Genomic DNA, 27,577 nt, shown 5'->3' on the forward strand with positions numbered 1-27,577 from the left:
CAAATACACATTTTAGCTAAACTGTGTGTGGATTTTCCTTAAAACCCATCAAGTTGACTCATGATAACATTTATTATAATCGCAATCGCACATCGCAATGTTAGCATCAATAACCGCAATGGGAAAAATTACCCAAATCGTGCAGCCCTAGTTCTTACCTCAACTTAGACAAATCTTTTTTCAATGCGTGCACTTTTAATCTTTGTACAGTGCCTCGTGAATGTGTTAGCATTTAGCCTAGACCCATTCATTCCTATGGCTCCAAACAGGGATGAATTTAGAAGCCACCAAACACTTTTATGTTTTTCCTATTTAAGGACTGTTACATGAGTAGTTACACGAGTAAGTAAGTAAATTTCACGTATCTGTACTTTACTTCGCTATTTAAATTTATGTCAACTTTCACTTTTACTCCACTACATTTTCTAGATAAAATGTATACTTTTCCTCCGATATATTTCTACTAAGCATATTCGTTACTCGTTACTACAAAATAAAATCAGAAGAAATGTGTGCAATCTCAATAAGGGAGGTTTTGGCGAATCAGTGCTTCTTAATTGCATTACGCACGCTCCGCACACTCAATTTCACGCACACTCTATTTTAGCGTAGTGTTGCCAAAGGATGAGGAAGCACAACTGTAACTGCAATGAAAGCACCTACTGGAGGACCTCCCGTTATCGTAATCGACCACCCCGACGATGAACAGGGTGAGAAAGATAACGTTATACACCCATGGCCGTATTTGTAAGAAATGTTTGTGTACATTGGAATTAAAGATTCCCGATAACCGAATAAAGCGCGTCTTATGCCTACCGAAAATCACTTAAATTTTGTCATTTAAAAACTCCCCGTCCAACCTGAAGAATCACATCAAGGTACGTTAAAATAATAGTTATTAAGTAAAGCAACAATGTCAATGTGATTCAACAATAGTTATCATAAGCCGTATTAGATAATTATCTGTCTAATATGATGGTTTAATAAACGTTAACGTTACACTGCTGATTTTATTTAATTCACAGAGAACTCTCAACTGAAACACACTTAACTGTTTATGATAACATTATAGCATAACTGCCGGCTGAATGTTCCCTCCGGTAGGCTAATGTTAGATTGAGAAATATTTATTAAAAACTGCTATGTTAATCAGTGGCAGGTTAGAAAGAAAGTGTTAAGGACTGTATTCACGTTTTCAAAAGCATCAGAGATTTCCTTTTATGTTAATTAACTCAAAACTCAGTGGTTATAGGATAATGTTGTGCTAATGTTATACATTGTGAATGTATGCTTGCATTGTTGATCAAAGTCACAGTGCTTTCATTGCCACACAACGAGTTGGCATTTTTTCTTAGTAGAGCAGCTAACTTAAAGGGAAACTCCACTTTTTTCAAAAATATGCTCATGTTTTGAAAGAAATAAGTTATTATTTATTTTTTTTCATTTTTACCTGAAGTTCATACAAAAGTGAAATTTCTGCTTTTTTATTTGATGTCAGCTCTAAAAATATGCTGTTTGCTCTTTGAATTTAAGAGAATTGTGCCTGAAAAGTCCTGGAAAAAACAGATTTTTATTTGATGATTGAGATTAAGAAGATAATGGGAACCCTGAATATGCTTTACTATAAGAAAGCCACAATAAAGTTCACAATCAAAGTTCTAACCGTTTGCTTTAAAAAAAAAAAAACTTTTTACTTTTACTTCAAATACTTAAGTACATTAAATATCAGAAAACTACTTTTGATACTTAAGTACAGTATATATCAGATACTTTAAGACTTTTACTGAAGTAATATTTTAAAAGATAACTTTCACTTCTACCAAAGTCTTTTTCTAGTACAATACTTGTACTTTTACTCAAGTATTGCTTTCTAGTACTTTATACAACACTGAAAAAGTGTGAGCGAGCAACAGAGGGTGCATTGTGCTTCCCATTCATTCATTTATTGGTCAGTCTGCCACAAAATCAAAATTGGCAACCACAAATAGATGTTTGCACATCGAGTTTATCACTACCTCTGTCTCACATGACAGTATCTGTACAAACACCCGTGGCGTCAGTTGATGCGCTTGGCTGAGCATCATTTAAGTCGTGCCGTGTATACATGCGGACATGCGCGCCGCGGATGTGCAGCCACAAATTGCAAGTCTGGAAAACACTGGTGTGGTGTTCCTGATTCTCAGCCTGTGGATGTTTTTTACCGCTAAAAGGGAGTTTGGGAACTTGACAACAGGTTTGCTTGTGACAGCGCACACACGAAGATAAATCTAATGTTGCTTGTGATTAATCGTGATCTGCAGTGTTTTCACCTCAAGTTTTAGTATCAGCTCAGCTTGCTTGGAACCTCAACCGAGGTGGTACTCAAAAAGTATCGAGTACTATGTACTGTACCCAGTGGAAAAGCCCTCAAAAGTGGGCAAACCCGACACGTGGGGTACTATGCAATGGAAAATCGCCATCATTTATTCTAATTCAAACTGGTATGTGAGCAAGCAATAATTGGTGGGTCTCCGGCAGTCTTGCTGCATACCCCCTGTTGAAGACCACAGGTCATCCCTTCCTGAATTTGATCATGTTGCAATATTTGTCGCCATTTACTAATTTCAGATACACTTTGTTTGTTTGTTTTTGTATTGAGATAAGTAGTGTCATTTGTGTCATTCACACGATGTACGTGGCTATAATCACACAGCATGCTGGGCTCTGGCATGTCCTCCCATTCATAATAAAACAACGTCACATTATTGCCCAACGTCCACCAGTAATGACTATAAATGCTGTGCTGGTCTGATACTCTGCATGTACTCCCATTCACTGCTATTTAGAATTCAAAAGATAACTATTGATTTATCCGCTGCCCTGGCAAATCATTTAACTTGTCAACTGCTATTAATTGCTACAATATTACAAATGAAGTTTGAAAGCAATTACCAGGCATATAAAAGCATGCGGTGACTTTAACTGAGGAAGATACTCTAACAAGGGTTGTCTTCGACTTCCTGGGCTGTGACTGTGTCCTATCATTCTCACTTATTTCATTGCAAGCGGGGGAGGAACATTAGGGCACAATTTTCATACAGTTGCTATTCCACTAATCGGAGTGTTAGCACCGCAATGGAGAGGATCGGAAACCCAACAAGGAAACGGTGGGAAGACTGTGTTCCTGGCAGGCTTAGTTTGGTCTTTCTTCACTTGAGCTGCTATTACAGATCGCGTGTTGTATTTCTTCCATCTGTTTTTCTCGTTCTTTTTTGATAGCTGCTATTGTTTTCACACTGTATCCCTGTCACTGAATTAAATAAGCTCTCATTAGCATTTTCTACACTGCTCAACTCGTATTACTCCGCAAGGCGCCGTCTTGGGCCCTCCACAAATGCGGATTTGACACAGTGCATTGTTTAAATAGTCACCGGTAATTTGCGAGACTTTGTAGATGCCACTGTCCCAATGAAGCCTAGTTTGGATGCATAGTTTCAATGAATCAGTTTGGTTGATGTGAAATGTATGTGAGAGTAAGGCTGTACACAGCAACACGTGGGTTATACAGTAGCTGTTGCGAAATGGTGGCTGGGGTCAAAGGCAGGGAAATTAATATCTGCTGAGCCAAATTACATGCATGTCTAATAAAAATGCTTGAAGGGTTTGGCCTACAAAACATGACAAAACGCAGTTATGGACTGAATCTGTGCATTAGTCTTCTCTCACAGGTTTTGTCCATGGATAACGAATACAAGCTGTTGAAGTTTGATGTTGAGGAATGTAGAGAACGTAGAGGGAGACGCAAGGATACAGTTAGATGCGGATCACTGCCACTATTAAACAATTAACATCATAATTAGCTTTAATCATTTTGAAGGGTAATATAATTAACCCGTGAAACAAATCCCTGTTCTTTCTTCGCAAGACTGAATCACTTGTGTAAATGATAACAGTGGGCTCATGGGATGGGATAGATCTGCACAGTACTGGCATCTATTTAGTAATTCCTGTGTGAAGAGAGAACTACCGAAATCCCTTCTGCAAGCCCATCTGCGTTGGCTTTGTGTTGTCACAGGACAGTGTTGAACTCCACAAAGCATCAGTTCTTGCCCTCTCACAGTGACCTGTGTGGCTTCGTTCTGTATCACCACAGCAGTCAGTCAAGATTAACCCTCCTCACCTTTATCACCGGCTCCGAGCTTTATTTAAACCCTTGAACTCTCCCCTCAACAGTCCCACACTTTCCTTTCAGAATGAAAGCAGTTCTTCTCCAAACTTTGCGGAGAGAAAACGTATTTTTTCTTCAGTCAAGCACATGCCATGCACCCATACAGATACATTTGAACATTACGAAACCAAGTATGAGGTATGATCAGAAATTTTGTGGTATTTCACAGTTTAGGGGTGCCTGTGTTTTGAATCTTCCATCTTTGTCACTTTCTGTTTGTGTGTGTGTGTGTGTGTGTGTGTGTGTGAATGAAAAAAATGTCTGCGTCGAATCACACTTCAAAATCAAAAGGGAAATATATAATTTACTATAATTATATTTTGATAAATGCCTATTTTTCACATCTCCTCAAATGATTATGTGGTTATCCAGATAGGGTTTAGATAGGTTATAGATATTTAAATTATATGTTTTATAAGCTATATTAGGACATTTAAGTAGTTTTTACAAACATACCTTACAATAAAAATTACTGGTGTTAATCTTGAGACAAAACAATGGCACTGATACATTTTTAGATATGTTCGTGCAAGCTAAGTAGGGATGCACCGAATTTTCGGCAACCAAAATTATTTGAACAAGTGAAAAGGCTGAATAAATATTACTGAATAATGAGGTCTTTGATGACACGATAAAATACTGTAGCAACCAGCAGAGATGCAGCAAACATGTTGGTGAAAGCTTTTTAAAATGTCAGAGAAAGACACAAAAACATACAGCACTACAAGTTTCATATATCGTTTAAAATCAAGACATCCTGAACACCATGCAGCGTTTGAGAAAGAAAAATCGATCTGGGGTATTTGTTTACTGAATCCACAAGCACAGAGAACGAGAGACTTTAGCTATCTACTACAGCAACTGCAGTATGTAATAAAAACTTCCTAGAACCAGTAAAGTCCTACAATGACAAACACACTTATATTAAATGAGAAATAAAACCTTTACTAACAATAAGCTTTTTGTTAGACTGTTAGTTTGTTGAGCACTTTATCCTTTGTCGTCTCCTTTCAATCTACAGTCACATTAGCTACAAGAGACAGAGACAGAGCGACAGGCTACCATTCACTTTCAATGGGAGTGGTCATTTGCCAGCGACAAGCATTGAGCTTGCCGCTGCGCCAAACAAGGTAGACAAAATAGACCAATTTAGAGTAGACGTCACAGTTACGTCACTGCAAGCTGCGCGCGCAATGCGGTTGCAGAAAAACAGTGGAAATGAATTAGACACGAGTGAAAAGAGCAAGATAACTCATTGGAAAATGTCCGGTTGTGCTGTTAAGTGTCAGAATAAGAATGCCAAAAAAGATGGCTTTCATTTTTATAGAATACCATCGTCGAAGACATCATTTGAAGATAAACGTAGGTGTTTATGATTACAATAAGCCCTTAAACGGACAGAATGGAGCAAGGAAATCATCTGGAAATCTTTTAATAATTATAATAGAAAATAAGTAGAGAAGATGTCCGGTGTTCTGTCGAAGTCTGTTCCCTCCATGTGTTTCTTATAGCGTTTTTATCACGTTACAATTATAATTTATAAAGGAAGAAATAATAGAAAACAGGAAAATTATGAAATATTTAATAAACGCTATTATATATAATACATGATAGTATTGCTTTTACATGTACTTTAGCGATTCAGACTGTAAAAATATTTGATTTATCAAAAAAGAACAATACATATACATTACATACATGCATATCAGTAGCCAAGCCATTTAAACTTTTTATCTATCTAAAAAAATAAACGTAACGTGATTAAAACGCTATAAGAAACATGTATTAAAGGGAAACATATAGGAATCAGACTTCGACAGAACACCGGATCCATAAAAATCACGGTTTAATGCTAAAACACTTCACAACCCTACTGCGGAGCAGTCACTTTCTGCAACCAGTTTGGCTCCGCCCACAAAAAAACGTCATCTCTGTTTGCAAACACGAAATTGGTCTATAGACAAGAAGGCTATTTTATGCAAATGCTGAGTGATGCGACAAAGCCAATCGGAGTGAAAGGACAGCGTGACGTAGTTCAGTGGCTCGAGTCGAAGAAAATAATTCAATATGGCGGAAAATGCGTATTTTTGTATATATCTGATAAGTTTGGCAATTTATCCCATATATTTTGTTACTTTTATCGAGAAATAAATACTTTTAAATCCAAAAACATCGTTATTGTAGCTTAACAATACCTCTGAAGTGACTTTTGATACCGCTTTTAGATTACTACCCAGGAATGCCCATCAAGCGAATGCGACAGTGTCGCTCACTTTTGTAGCTAATGTGACTGGGGGGTCACTCTCTCTCCCTTTGTTCGTGCTTGACCGTGCACACAGGTGCGCGTCCGCTGCTCAACATACAGTACAGTGCTACATATGCGTCATTGCAAGTTTCTTAAGGCAGAGTAATAAAAAGGTTATTTGCTTTTTGCACGGAATAGAAGATCAGATGAATAGACTAATTTATGTGGTTGAATGCAAATGGAACAGTTTTAACAAGTCTATCTAAAGCTGTCCGATCAGAAAAGTGACCAAGTAAAAGGCCCTATATTGACTGCTGGAATGTTAAAAAATGTCATTGTTAAATAATGTGAAATAAAAATAGTAAAAAGGACAGTCTGAATGTAACTTGTGCAATGGTGAGAAAATTGGCAAAATAGTTAGGAAAATGAAAAATAAATTATATTCAGATGTACGGTATTCAGCCTTCGGCTTTGGCCAAGAATTTCCATTTCAGTGCATCCCTAGTTTTAAGACATCTCAAATAAGCATTCTAGTCTGGTACTACCTTAAGCTCTTTCCGGGAAAACTAAGAGTTTTTTTGCATCATAGTATTATTTTCATATGCAAGCAATATACTTTTTTAATTTACAGTTTTGAACATTTTGGAGGGGAATACCATCAAAATAATTTGTGACATATCACAATGGGAAAATCTTAAAGAAGCCTGTTGCAAAAAAAAAATTGGTTAGTTCCAGTCCTTGATTCTGATAGCTATATATCAAAAGCTATGTTTTATTTATGATAAAATTATATTTCTTATTTATTTACATCAATACCATAGCTTTTCTGTCTAAAACGTCATGCAAGCACAGCCTGTTGTACTTTATTGCTTTCATATCAAACTACTGAATCATCCTGGTTCTGCGAGTCATCTTGACCTGTTTGAATGAGTTTTGGTTTAAAGACGCTATAAATGGGTTTTCCTCATTAAAGTTTGCAATTCTTACAAATTAGCTAATCACATGTATCAAATCAATATTTTGTGTACATATATTACTCGTGTGGCAAGTAGCCATGTACGGTAAAAAGCAGGATAATGTACAGTGTTATCCAAGAATAATTCCCGACAGGGTGATCAGGACCCTGCAAGCATTATCCATTACTTAACTAGGAATTTAATACATCATGTTTCTATTAGGTTTAGATTTACCCTTCACACCTTCTATTACAGGGCATCTTTACACTTGCGCACCAAAGGTTTTCTTTTTAGTCTAGTGGTGTCTGGTCTACATGCATGAGCAGCTCCCAGGTGTCTACCAGACTGTAACGGTGCTTTGCAGGGTTTGTGACCCCACTGTGCGCCATCTTTGTTAGTGGGGCTGTCATTTGACCAAATTTTGGTTGGACCCTCAGCAATTGACTGATGCCTCATAAATGTTGCCAGGCCTCTTAAATCAGTTCAGCCCACTGGCCCATATTTCTCAACCTTCATTTCACAGTCCACAGCTTTCCTGTCTAAAACGTCATGGAAGGAGCTATGGAGGAACTGACTTAGAAGGAACCCCACTGAAATCTGTAGATCTCCTCAGGCCTTTCAGCTGAGCTGAGCTTTGTGTGTGTGTCAGTGTGTCCCAGTGGAGAAGAATTCTTAAAGTATGAATTTTTATGAAGCCTTGTAGTCTTGTTGCCCAAAAACAACAGAAGAGACCACAGACTAGCAGAAGAATGTTGCTCTGTATGCAGTAAGCCTGGAGTTGTAAGCCTGTGAAACTCTGTGGACTGAGCCTCATATTTCTCCCTTCTGGCCTGTAAAAGCTTCTCATCTGATCTTTGAATAATGCAACTACATGTAACACTAAAACCAAAAGATTTTAAGCATTGCTTCTGCTTTCTCTGCATTTCAGCTAAAGTAGTTTGGCTTGTGGGTTGGGCTTTCCGCTGATCACAGATTTCTCCAAGTAGTTCTATTCACTGCATACAGTATGTTTGTGGATGAAGGATCACAAAAGTATCTAGATTATCAGTCAGTTTGACTTTAATAGCAACAATATTACATCTGAGATGCTATTGAGATGATGTGCATCACTAAAGTCTGTAGTGAACTGCTGCTGATGGTGTATATGTATATATTCTTTAAAGGGATAGTTCGGCCAAAAATGATATTTAACCCATGATTTACTCACCCCCAAGCTGTCCGAGTTGCATATGTCCATCGTTTTTCAGACAAACACATTTTCGGATATTTTAGAAAATGTTTTAGATCTTTCAGTTAATTAAATGTGAAGTTACGGGGTCCATGACCTTCAAGTCCAAAAAAAGTGCGTCCATCCTTCACAAAATAAATCCAAACGGCTCCGAGATGATAAACAAAGGTCTTCTGAGGGTAATCCACGCGGTGTTGTTGTAGAAATATCCATATTTAAAACTTTATAAACTAAAATAACTACCTTGCGGTAGCGCCGCCATCTTAGTCTCGTCCGCATTCATGATGATAGCTTACGCAGCCTACGGAGGTTACACTGCTGCTGCTATGTGCCCCCGCCCTGCCCCCTAAAAAAATTATTTCTTCTTGACTGAACAAAGAGAGACATCAACATTTTGAATGACATGGGGGTAAATAAATTGTTTTTAAAGAAAGTGGAGTAATCCACATTGTGTTTTACATGGTAACATTAACTCATTGTAGTAGTTGATAATCTTTAGTTATGATTTGACCTAAGGTAATTTACTTGTTCATTTTGCTTGTTATCAGAAATAATCTACTCTAGGCAAGACACAAAGAATTTCCCACAGAGAGCATTTCCCCTTGTTACTGTTCATTGACCAATCAGAGGCCTGGAAGTCATCTGGAGAGAGATGTATTGCAGCTGTAGTGAGATCTGATTCTGGTTTCACAGAAGGCAGTGTGATATAAAATGGAAACCACAAAGCCATTTACACTTCCCTTAGTACTGTACCTTTCTAGCAAATTCTGGAAGGATAAATGCAGCACAGTGAATTTCCGGATTATATTTGAGGTTCATGCTCTCGATCTCATCTCTCTTAAGTTCTCATAACGGTTCACCGAAATTTGTTTTCGGATTTTTACTGCAAAACATGAAGCCGATTTGCCCACTTGGATAGGTTGGGATAATCTACTCTAGAGGGACTCTATTGTTATTGATTTTTTTGTGAAAGTCTACCAGAACTCAAATTTTTGGCCACAAATGTCGTTTGCTTATGTTGTTGCAGCTTAAACTGCCTATATGTACTGCTGTCAAATACAATTTCTCTTATTCTTTAATCTGTATTCTTTCTTCTGTGGACAGTGGAATATGTGGTTGACAGATTTTGCATGTTCAAATAATCCAATGATCCGATAAACTTGTATGAGGTTAGCAGCAGCAGAATCGCTTGTCCCATTGACACACATAGTAAACACACATAGAGCTACTCCACCTGGCATGTTATGTAATACACTGCCTGACCTTCCAATGCACAACTTGTTTAATTCTCCCAGACTACAGGATGTCAATGCATTGCATATGTCAGGGTAAATCAATGATGTGTCACTGAAAGGTTTATTTATCAAGCACATGTCAGAGATCGCATTGACTAGGGTTGTCTTTTTTATTACAGTTTCATTCTAACTTAAAGTCTGAAGTCTTTTAATGTAGCTAGGAATTAATAAATAGCTATTAATATAACATGTATGATGTAATACCTTATTTTCATGTTCATACACATACAATTAAATTTTTTTGTTTTCAGTCTATACAAATATTTATTTGAATTAAAAACAATTCTGTTTAAAATGAATGAATGAATGAATGAATTTTATTCTTTCTTTTTTTCTTCTTCAGAACATGATCATTAGTAACAAAACATACTATAACAGAAAATAAACAAATTAAAAGTCTCAGCATGTTCAAAAGAAAAGAAAAAAACAAGAAAGGAGAAGGAAGAAGCTAACTTATAGTAATTTTGAATAATTTTAATTTTGAATAAAAATTATTTTGTCTTCTCTGTTTTTCAGGTGCAGCTGCGCTTGTAGTGATTGAAGGTTCGTTGTGGATGTTGCGGGACATTTATATGGGTGTTTATCCACACACAAAGGTATTTTACATTTGATTTGCACTGCCAATCATAAAATGGAAGCGCTTTAATTTACAGTCAATAATCACGATCGTGGATGGATCTTCTTGTAAATATTGTGTGTTGTTAATAAGAATAAATATATCAATGATTTTATTAATAAGTTGATTTCTGTCATAGTAGTCAGAAACACATGTACTACTTAGTATAAATTATATAACTTGACTTAGGGCTGGGCCGGTTTGGATTTTTTTTTACCGCGGTCGGTAATCAACAAATTCCCGCGGTTTTGCGGTTTATTGGCAAGACAATGTGTTAAATAACATGCATGATTTATTTATCTTTAATACAAAACACGTGCAAATGACTTAAGGAACATGTAAAGTGAATATTATTTCTTTCCACATTTCTTCAATTTCAACATTCAACAACTTGAACAATTAATATTATCAGTTAAGAAAAAAATGTTAAGGCATTGTGCGTGTCCACACGTGCCTACAGACATTTCACCACTTTTCTATCCTTAATTTGTGAATAGCCTGTAAATGACGCAAATTATTGCTGCCCTGATGGTCTGGTAAAATAAACATTTGTATGAGAAATCACTTGTACTGCATATGTGTCCGTGCATGAGTATAGCTGGGAAGCTGCACGGAGACGCGTGTGTGCAAGATGACGCGGTCTGTCTGTCTCGCCCGCCCGGGCAGTCCGCGTCTGTCTCGCGCGCACGGGCAGTCCGCGTCTGTCTCGCGCGCGCCTGGGCAGTCCGCCTCTGTTGCGCGTGCTCGGACAGACCGCTTCTATCCTCGACCCTTACCATATAAACATCTGTCTTTTTCCACAAACAGAGATGAAGACGCAAAAGCAAAACTTTTTGAAATGTGTCCTGCTTTAGAAATGGCCACTGTTGTAGGCTAGATGAAAAAAAAAAATAACCTATTTGGATATTAATCCTCGGACTGATCGCGTGCTCTTTATGTTGCGTGAAAATGTGATAACGTATGAAACCTGATTCTGTTGTTGATCTGTTGCGGTTGTTTGCACGTTCAAATTAGATAAAATGTTTGTATTACTTTAAAGGAGTGACAGACAACGTCACTTGTATTTCTACTCAATGACAATTTAATATTAAAATCAAATCAGTTAATGTTCAGTTAACAAGTTGCGGTTGTTAACAAGCTGCGTGTATAACATCCGCACATATACACACAAGTGCAGGCCAATGTTTCAAGTTTTTTTTTTTTTTTTTTGCGGTTATGACGGTGGGGAGCTCAGACCCGCGGCATGGGTCACGTGACCGCGGTATGGCGGTAATCCGGTTACCGCCCCAGGCCTAACTTGACTACATTATAATAAAATATACATTATTATCTGATTGCGGTTTAGACTAATCAAGCTATTGGATATGGCACACATTGGGCCCTATTTTAACGATCTAAGCGCATTGTCTAAAGCGCACAGCGCAACATCTAAATGGGCGTGTCCGAATCCACTTTTGCTAATTTAACGACGGGAAAAATGGATTTTGCGCCGAGCGCATGGTCGAAAAGGGATGGTCCTATTGTAATGGGAGTATTTTGGGCGTAACGTGCAATAAACCAATGAGAGTCTCTGCTCTCATCCCCTTTAAAAGCTAGTTGCGCTGGCGTTATGTCTAATCCCTATTTAGATGACGGACTTTGTAAACTGAAAAAATAAGCGGAGGAAGAAGATCCCCAGTTTAAGATTAATGTTAAATAATTGTGTTGTTTTTCACTTGTATTGAAATTGTTATTTTTTTATCAAAACCTTTAAAACCCGTTTTCTTTTAGTCATGGAAGTAAAAAGCAGGCTTGTAATTGCTTTTAATGTATGGCTATCCAATATCATCAAAAAATTATTTACAAGCATGTAAGATAAGGTTTGTACTCTAAAAATACTTTATTTGTAATAAACAGGAGATAAAGAATTTACAAACGGCTCTCCTCACGTTTCAGCACTTTGGACAGCGTTTTTTTTAGCAAAGAGTTTTTTTAAGCATTACTTAAAAATGTTTCTCATCTCACCATATCCACAGGTACAGAGTCATCATAGACAATAAATCCGTGAGGTAGCATTAAAAAAAAAACATTTAAAAACAGACGCATTTGTTTAAAGCAAAGCATTTATTTACTTAGCAGGCTGCAGGTGAAGCAGCTCTTTGCGCCTTCTAACGTCTCATAATCTGTCCTCATTTATGTCCAAGAGATTCAATAATAATCTTTTACATTCAATCCTTTAATCTTTCATATTTAAAAGCATTTTTGTGCTGCTGCGCATTATGTACCTTGTGATAAGCAAACCCGCGTTGTCCTCCCGTGTTTAGGCGCATTTTACTAATGCGCTCTTTAAATAACATAAAACACATTGCGCCATTGACTTTAGACTTTAGACCAGGTTTTTGTTGGTCAATGGCGTAGTCTATTTTAGTTGCCTCAAAATAGCAACGCGCCAACAATGCGCCTGAACACACCTCGTTTTCAGACCAGAACGCCCATGGGCGCAAAAGGGGGCGCAAATGCAATTGCTATTTAAACAACGCGGCGCTAAACGTGAAAATTAGGGTGGAAACTAGCGAAAGACACTTGCGTCGCGCATTGCGCTGCATTGCGCCGGGTGTAAGATAGAGCCCATTATGTTAAATCTAAATGGTTTGTGAATATTTACAAAAAGCTTGGCCAAGACATGAAACCAAATTATAAAGTAAAGAATCAGATTTAGTAGACTTTATGTTTACATATGTGCATTTGGCAATATGTAAACATTGCATTCAACGTATACATTTTCACTAGCATATGTCTTCTCTTGGAGTTTAACTTGCAACTTTTTCTGCTGCTAATGCAATGCCATTTGAGACTTAAGTAAAAGCAACAACATGATCTCTTGCATTTGAGTTTCAAAATGTACAGTAATAAACACACAGATTAAAGTTAGATTAGATTGTATTAGATTAACTCCATAATGTTTTTAAATGGATGTTTTTTGTCCATAATAAGTGAATAGAAAATATTCATATTACCACAGTAACCTTGGCTAAATAGCCCTTTAAGACCCCTTTGAGTCACACTTGTTAGGTTGTGTAACACCCTATTAGATGGTAGATAACAATTTTTGTTTGCTGGAACTCTGCCTGTGAGTATAAGCTCGAGTTGCATCATGAAAGTGTGGAATTTTTCTCATTTTGCATAAATTTACTTAATTGCAATATACACTTGGAAAAAACCCCCACTAAAACTAGGGCACTGTGTATCATTAAACTGTAAACAGATCTTATCTCAGATACACAGAGAAAAACAAGAGAGAGAGAGGGCGAGAAAGAGAGAGAGAGAGAAATGTAGGGTACAAAAAGTCCCTAATATCATATGCCTGTAGTCTTAAGTTGTTATTATGTAACTTTGTTTAGGTGTATAATAATCTCTAGACTAGATGCCTGATATGCAGTATGTTAGCTCCATAAATCCATGACCTTGCCTGGCACATTTTTAAAAAGAAACTGTGTGTAATTGTGGCTTTTTTATCGGATACTTGCATACAGTAAAGTATCTACTTATGCTGTTTGGCTGAACTACCAACTTATTAATGATTCTTAATAATACTGATATAAAGAGATTCTTGGAAGTGCTGTAATGTCTCTTTAAGTGTAGTGGTATGGATTAATGTAATGCAAAGTTTACTTTTAGATATGTTTCAAAGCATTTTATCTTATCTGGCACAAAATTGTAAATTAAACAGAGTTTTAGTTTCATATGTATAGATTGTCATTATTTTACTAAACATGTATCACTGTTATTTGTATGATGTTATGATGATGCATTGTAATTCTAAAATCAGTGTTGTTGGCACGTTTTTATTAGTCCCATGACATTGCCCTTTGATTTAGATTAATAAAATAAGCGCTGAATAGTTTGCTTGCATAAAATAAATCTTTAACAAGTAGAAAACCATAACAACAAGGACAAATTTAAAGCAGTCAGTTGTTTATTTAAAATAGGATTTTGTAATTTGATGTTCTCTGTTTGGTTAAAAATGATAGATAGCTGTATGTGTTGCAATGCACTTCTTAAAGTGTTGGCTTTGCATTTTTTAAATATTGTATGTCGTTGACAATCAAACCAGTCTGGAATGCTTTTGTTGACATTTGGTCTTACACTGATGTGTAAGATTTTTCCTATGATTTATTAACTTGTATCATGTGACTTAGAAATCTACACCAGCCTGTTGTGTTTATCACATAGCCTGCATGTTCTAGTGTGTACTGTGTGTGTTAAAAGTCGTTTAGTATACAGTAGATGTCATAACACTAAATTAGGACTACAATTGCAAAGTTGTGTTGCATTTCAAAACTATGCAAACTGTGGTTTGCGGTCTTTATGTGAAGGTTTGTCATAGTGATGAATTTCACTGCTGTATATAGCTTTCCTAATGTATTCAATATAGTGGATAAACATTTCAGGGAATATGAGCTATTATAGTTTAACCCTTTAACTGTCACCTACCCCTTTTGAGTGTGGGGGGTGAAAAGGTGATCTGTGGTCTCTTTTAAAGAAGACACTTTAATGTTTTTAAAGTGTATGAAGTTGTGAATATTAAAGTGCACCTATTTCATTGCTAAAAACAACATTATTTTGTGTAATTGGGTATAATACAATGTGTTTGTGTGGTTTATGATTAAAATAAACACATTATTTACTTTAATAAAGTAATCCAAATCATATACATCTGCGATGACATGAGGGTAGTTATAAGATAATTTTTAGAAACTATTCGTCTCAGTTTTGTGTTAACACAGCAATATCTTAATTCCTATTGTAGTTTCATGTGCTATAGTATTGTATGTCATATCTTCCCAAATAATGCATATTTATGACATAAGGCTGTGCTTGCATCCATTGTAGATACTGTTGTATTACCAAGTATTTTATGTTGTATTTTATAGATGGCTCCATTTATTATAGCTTATATCATTTTATAGATGCTATGACCGTACAACTTTTTTTCCCCAAGTTTGCTGGAAATTCATTTTAGCTTTCCTTCCCTGTTAGTCTCTGTTAAAGGGCTACAGTAAAGTCTCAGTGGTATGTGGACTTATTTACTTTAGCCCACTCATTTATTTTCTAAAAAGCGCTGTTCTTAGCTGTCTCCGAGGAGTGTAGTTAAGACTTATGTGCTGCATAGTGCTCTTATGAAACTATTAAGATGCATGCTTTCAGTGGGGCTTGTGCGGTTGTGAATATGAATGCAGGGTGAGTCAGGACTCGGCAGCATGACTAATTTCGGGATCTCCTGTGTGCTGCCGACTTGCTCGGACTGTCCTTCACGCCTGGCTGATGTGACTACATGCCCAGCATTCTCCAGCTTTCTGGGCTGGCGGTGGGTGAAACACATCAATGAGATGTACTGTATACTGTATAATGAAATACTATACTGTAGCTGCAGTAGCAGTGAAATAAGACCAGAGCAGTCAAAGTAAACATCGCTAACTCTTATCTATAATAAAATCTATACGTCCAAACTTACAGTCTTATATATAATGATCTTGGTGGACTGATGGCGTTTTGAAAGTATATCTTTTAATTATAGTAAACTCATTTATTTAATAATAATAATTTGTTACATTTCTATAGCACTTTTCTGCAGCATTCAAAGTGCTTTACATATGAGAGGGGGATTCTTCTCAACCGCCACCAATGTGCATGGTGATGTGACAGTAGCCATATTGGACCAGAACGTCCACCACACACCAGCTTATTAGTGGAGAGGAGACAGAGTGATGTAGCCAATTAGTATATGAGGGGATGATTAGTAGGCCAATGGGCAAATTTGGCCAGGATGCAAGGGCATACCCCTACTCTTCTAACTGAAATCCTAGGATTTTTTTTTTTTACAACCACAGAGAGTCAGGACATTGGTATAACATTAAAACGGTTTTATCTTAAATGTCCCTTGCAAGATTCAAGAATATACATTTCTTTCATATTCCCAGTAGTTTTGCATCCCATTGGAAATGGAGGACAAAATGGAGACTTGCTTTAACATCTCTACACTGTAAAAAATTCTATTGCATTTCGAAATTACAATGCATCACAACTTTCTTAGTGTGGAGTTGCTATAAATGATAAAAATAAAGTTGAAATAACTTAAGCTAATGCAACTATTCAATTTAACAAAATTTTTATAATTCATAGCAACTCCTCACTAGTCAAGAAAGCTGTAATAAAGTTGTTACCAGTGTTGTTGTAGTTTTAGTCTAAGTCTTAGTCTTTTGGACGAAAATGCTTTTTAGTTTTAGTCACATTTTAGTCACTTATAAACTTGATAGTTTTAGTCAATTTTTAGTCGACGAAAACACAAAAAGGTTTTAGTCAAGTTTTCGTCGATGAAAACGCAAAAAGGTTTTAGTCAAGTTTAAGTCAATTTTAGAAACAAAAAGTAGTCTTTAGCAAATTAATTTAGGTTAAAAAGTGTGGTGTATTTAATACTATTAAAATGTGCATTAAGGTTGTCCCTGAGGGCTTGCCGTTGTTTTAGTAGGTGTGCCTTCTGCGCATGTCATAACAAAAAAGTTGAGCCTGATATACCCTCATGTTGAGTTTGTGTGTTACGCTGAGACCTCGCTTATAAAGTTGAGAAACGAGTGCCTTGCCTTGTTATTTAAATACACCACGAAAAGTATTGGAAATGGGCTTAGGTTTGAAAAGTAGATACCTGTAAAACCTTAAGCTTACCATGAAATGTGTCACAAGCCGATTGTCAAGTAAAATTGAATGTATATATTAGGGATGTAACGATTCAATCACGTGTCCCATTAAAAATGCCTGTCTGAAATCGATTCTGAATCGCAAGGCTGCGATTCTTTGTTTCATGCACAGCTTGTGCATGTACTACGGCTCTGTGATCAGTAGGAAGTCCTTATCAATCTAAAATCATTGAGTCTGAGTCGTTTATAACCTGAAATTAAATAAGCAACACTCTTTAAATAAAAATCATTCAAAATATTCTTTATTATCATGAAAATACCTTAAACAATTTGAAGAACAGCAATATAAATATTCCTGTAGACATTTCCTGGAATAGCGTTTGTAATACTAATACTACTTCTTCTGTGGCACAAAGGGAGTTTCTGCACAAGAGCGCCCCCTGGCGTTCGGATGTGCCGGGATTTCACCGTAATTCATTCAAATTCATTCATTGAGAAAATGCGCATTTGCACGGTTTATCGTAACACCCCTAGTATATATGTTAACAGTGTGACTTGTTATACCTTTAAAAAAATATTAGCATGATGAGCCTTAAGGTGCCGCTTGAGGTTGGTGGTATTCTTCCCACCTAGTTTTTGGCCACATTTACCGTCGTCTCCCAATATGCATTCCGTTTTTCTTTTTGATGGATTATACTGAAAGTATGTCCATAAATCATCTCATCGTTTCCGTTTATTGGCGTCAGCGCCAGGGTCCTCCGAACTCACCACAGTCGCAGGTGTCTTGTTGTTGTGTGAAATCTGGTGCGCATGCACGGCGGCAGACGGGTGGTTTGTTTACCCAAAACAAGGATAGGAAGTGGCATTGATGATACTTTTTAGCTAAAAACAGACTGATTTCACGTAAAATAGGCAGAAATGACATGCATTGTGAACGTCAGACTTATAATCATTTTCTTTCCGTGTCGTCAACGAAAACTTGAAAGCGTCTCGTCATGTTTTTGTCACCTTAGAGCCATTTTTAACTAGTCTTCATCTAGCTAAAAAAAGGTGTGTCAACAAAATCATTTCGTTATCGCCATCGTTGACGAAAACAACACTGGTTGTTACAAATGTAAGTGCAGCATATTTTTTTTTTATTGTAGACCGCTCTGATTTGTAATTGAGAGCAAGTGGACATTTTGCTCAGACAGAGATTACTTCAAGGTTTCGTAAGATATTTCAACAATGTCTCGAACAAGACGAAGATCTGAAGAAAAATAACAAAGTCTAAAATACAAAGGCAGAGATTTTAAGATGAATGTGAAGATTTCTCAACACATTCTTTCAAGACCAAAGTATCTGAGCTACGCTTTCCACATTATTTTCAGCTCTTAACTCCAAAATGCATTTAAAAAAAACTCCATTACGTCTCTTAAGCTATAAAGGTCAACCTCTAAACATAATTCATTTTCTAATGGTTGGCTTATCTCTTTCAATTCTTCATGTTTCCGCTCTGCCTGTTATCTACACATGGTCTGTCAGAATTGTCTTTAGTAACAAAAACACTGCTCATATTTGACATCAGTGGTGTGATAGGAACATTTTATTTGTAACCTGATGAAAATAAGCTTTTGTTTTAAGCTGGGGGTGCTATACTTGATTCATTAACAAGATTACAAAGCTGTATTATCATGTTGTTGTAAATATAAGCCAAAATAGTCAAAAAGCCAACACGCACAACAAATATATTCAGGAGAGGCATCAGTTTTTAGACCAAGCCAAACAACAGCAGAATTCAAATTGAACAATGCATTGGCATGTGCATGATCTGTATGTTTGTCCTAATGGTTGCTATCATTTTAAAGCCAGTTTTCTACTTACCTATTCTGACTTATTACTGTAGCTCTAGGCACTTATTCTGATTTATCAACAAATGTTCCCATGGTCATTTTCTTAAAACTCTTTTAATGGTAATAATGTGTAAGTGCTGAACAATGAAACATCTTCATTAGTTTAAAAGCAGAGTAATGTGAATTTATAAGCGTGTCTTGCTTTGTTCCTGATTAACAGGTTTGAAGAGGTTCCTGTTGCCGTCTCTGCGAGGGTCCCAAATGGGTTTTGTTCCAGTGTGTTTCATTTTGGTATTGATATGCTAATGCTTTAATTGGCAGCGTGAGACAAGACAAGGATTGCCTGTACAAAAAATAGAATATGAAAATTGCTGATTATTTTATAGAGTGCACTGTTGGAGGATTGGGCTTTGGCATCCTTTTTAATGTTTTTAAAGTACTCTAGAGAATGAATTCAGCATTCTATGTGGCATTTATTTGTATTGCTAACTCTGATGCTCAAGCTTGGGATTTGTAATTCCCTAACTAACTCGTAGAGCATCAAGTAGAAACCTTAAATGCGTGGCGTGTGGAGGTGTGGTGTGCTGCTGCTTTAAGTAATTGCTATTAGAAAAGTATAAATTTTTGCCTGAGGGATGATAGGATGAGGCAAAAAGTAATGGAAAATATATGAAATGTAAATGAATCCATATCTATATAGAGACCAAAATATCATAGACATTTTAAGTGACACTCTTTTGATAAGTAAGCAACCACCTAATTCAATTATCCAAAATAGCCTACAGGGCTCAACATAAAGGACTGCCTGGTGGGCTGCCCGGGGCCGGTATGAGAGACCCTTGGGGCAGTACACAGTATTGTCACTTGCCCGATCAGGCCAGTGCTTCGCCCTCAGTCACAAAAAAATAATTTCTGCCTGTGGCTGTTTGTCTGTGTGTATATTTATGCAATATTACCATTGGAACATTTTAAGCATTGTGAACATTAACTTCTCAGCAATGTCATGAGGTTTCTCATACCTTTGGTTCCAAAAAGCAATTAATCCATTTTGACAAATTTTGGTAAAAATGAGATGAAAACCAATATTTTCTGTTACAAACTTTTACATAGCATCTTTAGGTTATAATAACATTAAAATTTCTTATCCTTATATTATTTTTAAAGATTTATTATAAAAAACTATTTTTTTTCCGCAAAATATGCAAAAAAAAAAATTCAAAATGCTATAAATCTATTAAATCAATATATAAATGTGCATTCATCTTTGCCATGTTATATTCATTTAGTTGAATAGTTGTATACACTGATTAAAATAGGAAACATTTATGGCATTAATCAAAACACTTACTTTGTCATATTAATAACACTGTCATTGCTGCGGTTATACTTGGGACGTTGTTGCTGAATTTTTTTCTGTAAAATGTTTTGGTCCTGTTCAAGTTTCGTTGACTTCGAGTGAAATAATGGAAAGTTTTTCATGAGATCCCCTGAGGTCAATGTGTTAGCATGACAGAAACTTGATGCTGTCGTGTGAGAATAAGCAACAGCCGGCATTTTTCTGTCACCCAAGAGGCTTACGCTTCTTCCCCGCCACAGAAAACCACCACAGGTTGTTTTTTTCTTATTAAGTATTATTTTGTTTTTGTTTGTTTGTTGATCACCAAGGATTTTGTATGTATTTTACACGCCGCCATTGTTGTTTACAGTGCGTGGAATGGTGCAGTGTGATTTGTTGAGTGGATTTATTTGGTTCTGCAGAGAAGGAGGACTGCTGTTTTGTCGAGTTTTGGAAAAAAGGGAGAAAAGATGAAAGAATAACACAGCAATTGGATTTTGCGTAAAATTAAGAATTGACTTTTTAATACTGACCTGATAAAATACGATTTTTGTGGTATCAATTTTTTTGGTTTATCGCGTTTTGGAACCAAACTCTTCATATTATTTTATCTCTTCCTATTAGTTTATCTTGCAGTTTCACCAATGAAGCATCTGTTTTTCTTTACATTTTTCTGCTGCCATTCAAGATGAAGAAAGCCAAGAATGAAATCACTGGAGAAATATTTTTGGCCTGACTGCAGAAATGTCTCATAGACTTTTTTTATTTTGCTATAGGCCTAAGACTTGTGTGTGTGCACAGCAGAGAATCTCTTGTTCTTATTTTGGAACTGTGAAAGTGTTCAGGAATGTTAATCAGAATGACTAGGCAGCTTCGTAGATAACGGAGGACAAAAAACCCACAAGGGGCTTTTTATACATTATGGGTCATTATGGTTCATCTTGACTCAGCTTCCTTATAAAGATACAACATTATTTCCTTCTTTAAACAGAGCAATATGAAATAACAAATGTCAGACAACTAAAGGTGACACACAATGATGACAAATCGGTGTCACCCTTCAGAATCAGCATCTTTTCACATTTTTAACGCAGTCTTCTGAAAGAGTCAGCTCTATCTTGCTGCAAACAGTAACATGGCTGGGTCGAATCATTTCTGTGATGTTTCCATTACCTTTGAAGGTTTTCTTTCTATCAGTCAAGGCGTGAATTATCAGAGTGGCAGCATGATTGAATAGTAACAGATATCTCACGGGTCAACGTTTGTGACTACTGTTTATACTAATTATATTAAAGGTCACATTCTTCATGATCACATTTTTCAAACTTTAGTTAGTGTGTATTTTGCTGTTAGAGCATAAATAATTCCTGTAAAATGATAAAGCTCAAAGTTCACTGCCAGGCGATATATTTTCTTTAAAGATCCCATTCTTTCTGTGATTTTGAAGCTTTGATTGATTGTGTTTACAGTGCGCAAAATAATGTGTTCATGTTTCACGTGTAAAAAAACGCAGTATTTTTCACACAATTTACTTATCTGTATAGCGCTGTTTTCACTGTCCTCAAAACAGGCTGATGTCTTCCTTGTTATGTGAAGTCCCTCCTTGTGTAGTTTGTTTAGTGTGTTGTGATTCGATAGCAGCTTAGCTTAGCAGAGCCGTTTGAGCCAAAGCTGGTGACTGACATATTCCTGTGAGCAGAGTTTAGTCAAAAAACGTCATTAAAGCAGGAAGTAGAGGGCTGAGTCCAAACCAGCCGTTCGCTGTAGGCTTTGAAAAAGGAATTCTATTGAAGAAAATATATCGGCTGGCAGTGAACTTTGAGCTTTATCATTTTACAGGTATTATTTATGTTATTATAGCAACATTACACACTAACTAGGGTTTAAAAAATGGGATCAGGAAGAACGTGACCTTTAATAGAATTCCCCTTTCAAAGCCTACAGCGAATGGCCGGTTTAGACTACAGCCCTCAACTTCCCGGTTGAATGACGTCAAAATAAGAGTTTATTTTTATTCAACATTGAGGTTAGGAGAGGACTGGAAAGTACAGGGAGGATAGAGGGGTATAGGATCGACAAATGACCATGAGCCGGGAATCGAACTCGAGCCACCGGAAGTGCGAAAACACCACATGTCAGAGCCCTGCCCACTACACCATCGGCTGCGAAAATAAAGTTTTTGACTCCGCCCACAGGAATACGTCAGTCGCCAGCTAAGCTCAAATGGCTCTGCTAAGCTGCTGTCGAATCACAACACACTAAACAAACTACACAATCAGAACGCGTTATGTATTCCTGAAGGAGGGACTTCGTAGAACAAGGAAGACATCAGACCGTTTTTAGGACAGTGAAGACATTTTGTGAAAAATACAGTGTTTTTTTTACACGTGAAACATGAACAGGTGTTATATTGCGCAATGTAAACACAATAAAAAAACACAGGAAGAATGGGACCTTTAAAAATTTTATCCAAACAGGTTTTTCTTTAAAGAATGTTGAAACATGTAAGATGAATGCAATTTTGTATATTATTTTCTGACATACATGTACACACTGAAAAAATATGATATTTCCTCTCTCCCTAAACAGTAACTTTGTGTATAGCACTTCTCATATTATTGCTTCCCTATGACGAATCGCTTTGCTGTCTTCTTCACTTTCCTAGGTCGTATTTAATAAAAGTGTCTGCCATATACCTAAATGTAATGTAAATGTAACTATCTAACTTTCTGTATCAGGCATTTTTTGTTTTCTTTTATCACGTAGGTCAAACTCAAAGGCAGATCACATTCAGATCACTTTCCCCTTCAATCTTTTTGTGAATGGTGTCTCTACATGTCGTAATTTCCCAGTTCACTGGTTTGTTTCTGAGGAAGTTATGCCATCTAGACCCTGTGAAGGACCACCCACCCTGCAGGAAGGAAGGTGTCTGGGTGGGTGTAGCCCACCACGCGCTCATCCTTAACCATTCATTTTCGGCTGTGCCTCTGTGCTCTGACCTTGACTCTGCAGGACTCATTTCAGCCCAGCCAGCTGGCCCCCCCTCTCTCTCTCTCTTTCTTTCATCCTACAATTTCTGTCTGTCTCTCGTCCTAGCCGCCTCCCTCTGTCATCTCCTCTCACCTGATTGATCCAACACCTTCGGCAGTTCTCTGTGAAGGGTGTGATGTGAGAAATGGTGAACGTGGAGAATAGTCAGGTGATTATTCTCAAGTTCTTGAGCTGTAGGGGACTGAGAGGAGAATGACACTCTTGGTTATACAATTCAGCTGAGTTAGAAGATTAAAAACCCTTCCTGACTGGCGGGGCTCTGTTAATCTCACTGTTCTGCCTTCTTTTTCAATCTCTTTCTATTGCACACACTCTGCGTCTTTCTAAAGCAAAGATGTCATTATCTCAGACCTGAACCCTATGAATTCAGTTTCTTCACAATAGAAAGAAAAAGTAGTGTTCACACTCACTGCAGCTCCAAAGCGAACCCAAGTCCTTTATTTTCATTCATACCATTTTTGTAAAATGCACCCCTTACCTTCAAATGTCTTAAAATTTGTGGTAATCGTGGTATAAGCAGAATAATTATTTGAAAATAATGCACCCTCTGCTTCGCGTCATGCCGAATTACCACATTGGCTGTGCATCATTTTCAAATAATTCAAAGGACCAAAGTCAATTATTCCTTACTTAAAGTCACATCAACGGTAACACCACTAGCAGCACCAAATACAGCAATTGTTTTCAAAGGGGCACAAACCTACTCCATTAGTTCTGGGAATCTGGAGTTTGCAGGCGAATTTCAGGGAGTTTGTGAGTTGGTGAAAAAAATTATCAATTACAATTAAACCATAAAATGTAAATAAATATTTTTTTTAAACAAAAAATATATATAAATCAAACATATATAAATATTTAGTATTTATAAAAGGGAGCAGAAGTTACCAGAAATCAGTGTCCAATAACGATTAGTAATAACAATAACTGTGTAAAATCCTACTACCCACGGTTCGGCTCACATGTGATTTGCATATTAATACGCAAATTTAAATAGGGAAAGTTTATCATTTGCATGTGTTTTAAACGTTTACAAATGTAAACATTCAAGTGATTTTAAACAATTTAACCACCAAAAGGCGCTAAAGTGAGCAGTTTAGCTTGAGCTCGGTCCAGATCGAGTCAGACTTGATCATCCTTTCAAGATCAGAACTCTTGATGTGTAAACTATAGAGAGTCGCGTCACTGTATCTCATACTGTAGTGTATTAAAATACATTTGGCTAATAGAGCAATTAAAAAAAAATAACGTTTTTATGTGGGACGACTGTTTATGCTGCGCCGTTTGTAATTTGCCCTCTGTCTGTGTGTGTGCACGTAAGGGCACTCAATACTGCACACATGGAGAGACGCATTTCAGAAAGCAAGTGAATATAAAATCTTTCTGTTCTTGACAGGGCCCATAAAAAACAAAATGATCTCCACAGTATGTTTTTTCTAATAAAAACATTTGTTTGTCTAAAGTGTGTGTATAGATTAGAAGCAAAAACCAGTCTGTGCTTATTTGATCTTAAAGAGTCAGTAACCTCAATTAACCTACTTAAGTCTGTGCCATTAATGTTAATCAAGCAAGACAAAGAGAAGCTCTAAAAAATAATAATTACATTTAATTAATACAATAAATACAGTGTTATTATTTAATTGATTCGATTTCTGTACCTAATTATAATTTTAGACTTTACTCAATGTGCAACTTTGTTTTCTTTTTTCAGAAATGTTTGCAGTTCCTTGATTTGTTATCAGATTTTTCCCATCCTTTTTTTTGCTGAAACGAAAAATTATCCGTCGCACCCTTACAATGTTTTTGTGGTTTATGGTTAAAAAACACATTATTTTTCACATACAGTACTGTACATTTTTGTAGCTCCAGATGTACTGCTTTACTCAAACACTCTGATTGTGTACAAAGCTCATCGTTCTGAAAAGCGCTGTGTCCCTGATTGGCCAGCTAATCTGTACGTTGTGATTGGCCTGAATACCTCTGACATCAGCCGGAAGTGTGACGCTCCTTACCATGTTTGAAAGATTTACGCACAATGCAATGCTGACAGGAGTTAACTTACCTCTGACTCTGAAGCGGGAGGAATTACGATAATGTCGGTCTTGTCCATGTCAACAGGCCCAGGAAGTAAACTGTTGCCTACAATCCGTGTGTTTGTTGTAGTCCAAGAAAATAGATTTATGTTGGAGACAATAACTCGCGTCATCGTTTAAGTTGGCGTTTGTACCTTTTGCATATCGTTAACATGTACTAATACACACTTAGACACTAAAGGAAATGTAAAATCGTGACAAAAAACCTTTATGCTACTTTATGCTAATTATCAGCAATACAATACAAACAAATCAAATGAATAAATGAGACGTGTCACCACAATACAATGTGATGTATCAAATCTCTTAGTCAGAGATACAATTGTCTGACGAGAGTTTTCAATGTGTATTTTTAGATGATATAAAGACTGTTATTATGTCACAATCTCGCAGATATAAAATGCACAGAAGTCAAGTCATATCGATCCATATCGATTTATTGTTTTGCCCCTAGTGACTACAGTGCAGACATTGGATACGTGATCCACCCCAGGGTACAATATTGGATACTGCAGTTTAGTATGAACGTCTGCTTGAAATCAACATTACAGGAGCTCTGTGAATTTTAGCGATTTTATTGCTGTCAGCTTGAATGCACCTCAGGGGTTAGGAAATATTAAAATTAAAATTCCTCCCATCCATCAATACCTTGTCATTCATACAAACAGATGGGGACTGAATAAGGATTCTTTCTCTTTTGTAGCGTTTCTCTAATATTGGAGGTGTCATTGTGTAACCCATGTGTGTGCTTATTTCAGCTATTCTTCTTGTATTGTGTGCGTGTGCTCACTTTCTTTATTGTACCTGTCAGGAACAATGACAATACAGTAGCTTAGATATTTCACTGTAACTTTCTAAGTCGATTCAAAAGCCGTATGGTATTTCATTTCGTTTTTGGGATAATGCTTCTGTTTACTAACCCGAGGTAACAGTTGTTCTTCACCTGTAATTTCATAAAGCTAATTACAACATTTCTGGAATAATGTTTGATTTAGCTTGCTTGTTCTAAACTGGAATGGAAATGTCATCACGTTGAGGTTTAATTAAGACTGCCTCTCCACGGGTTATTTGCATTGTTATTGTATTTTCACGCTTATGGTCATAAACACGCACTGAGCAAGGCACTTCTATAATTAACATATGCAAATGTCTCTCAGTCCCACATACAGTGCAGGTAAATGTGTTCATATCCAGCTACTTGTGTGTGTGTGTGTGTGTGTGTGTGTGTGTGTGTGTGTGTGTGTGTGTGTGTGTTTGGCTTTTCGGAATGCTAGACTCTGGCTGACCCTGTCAGAGTTTATTTTGGGATATTGACCAACTGTACATAAACCATTACATAATTATTGAATAAAACTAAACATCAAACATGCCAGAAGAAATTTGGGTGACCTTTTTAACAGAAATGGTCATAAGAATGAGGCAATTTTGTTCCAGTCCTTTTGTTGACTAAACTCCGCCCACAGGAATACGTCGACGGCAAGCTAAGCTGCTATCGAATCACAATACACTAAACAAACTACACAATCAGAACTCGATACGTATTTCTGATAGAGGGACTTTATAGAACAAGGAAGACATCATCAGCCCGTTTTTAGGACAGCGATATACAGAGAAGAAAATTGCGTGAAAAATACTGCGTTTTTTTACACGTGAAACATGAAGACATGTTTTATTGCACACTGTAAACACAATTAAAGCTTTAACTGTTTCCCCGCCATTGACAAGTTATCTCGTCAGTCTGCAATACCGCTTTTATCCACCAGGTGGATTCCGCAACTTATAAAACCCGGAAGTATTGTCCTAGGGCAGGGGTCTTCAACTACTTTTCTTCGGGGGCCAGATTTTAAAATTGTAAATATGACGCGTGCCAAACTTTTACCCCTATTTTTACTTTTGATATATTTTTTACTTATTTCTACCATATATATGTGTGTGTTGTTGTCGTTTTTGTTACTTTTGTTGTAGTATATTTGAAAAAAACATATTAAAAACATGCATTTTCAAAAAAAATTGAAATTTAAAAGCCTTTTAATTACTGAAAAACTCA

The 27,577-nt window shown here is 36.7% G+C and overlaps 1 protein-coding gene across 11 annotated transcripts in view; it reads left to right on the forward strand.

Annotated features, from left to right (window-relative positions):
• arvcfb (ARVCF delta catenin family member b) overlaps positions 1 to 27,577 on the forward strand; it is a 282,072-nt gene that overhangs the window by 50,352 nt on the left and 204,143 nt on the right. For all 11 annotated transcript variants that reach the window (XM_065250329.2, XM_065250334.2, XM_065250330.2 and 8 more), the window contains exon 2: positions 10,448 to 10,527. The gene's annotated coding sequence lies outside the window, so the exon portion shown is untranslated. The remainder of the gene's footprint in view (positions 1 to 10,447; positions 10,528 to 27,577) is intronic.

The sequence above is a fragment of the Paramisgurnus dabryanus genome, chromosome 5 (assembly GCF_030506205.2).
Source record: "Paramisgurnus dabryanus chromosome 5, PD_genome_1.1, whole genome shotgun sequence".
NCBI lineage: Eukaryota > Metazoa > Chordata > Actinopteri > Cypriniformes > Cobitidae > Paramisgurnus > Paramisgurnus dabryanus.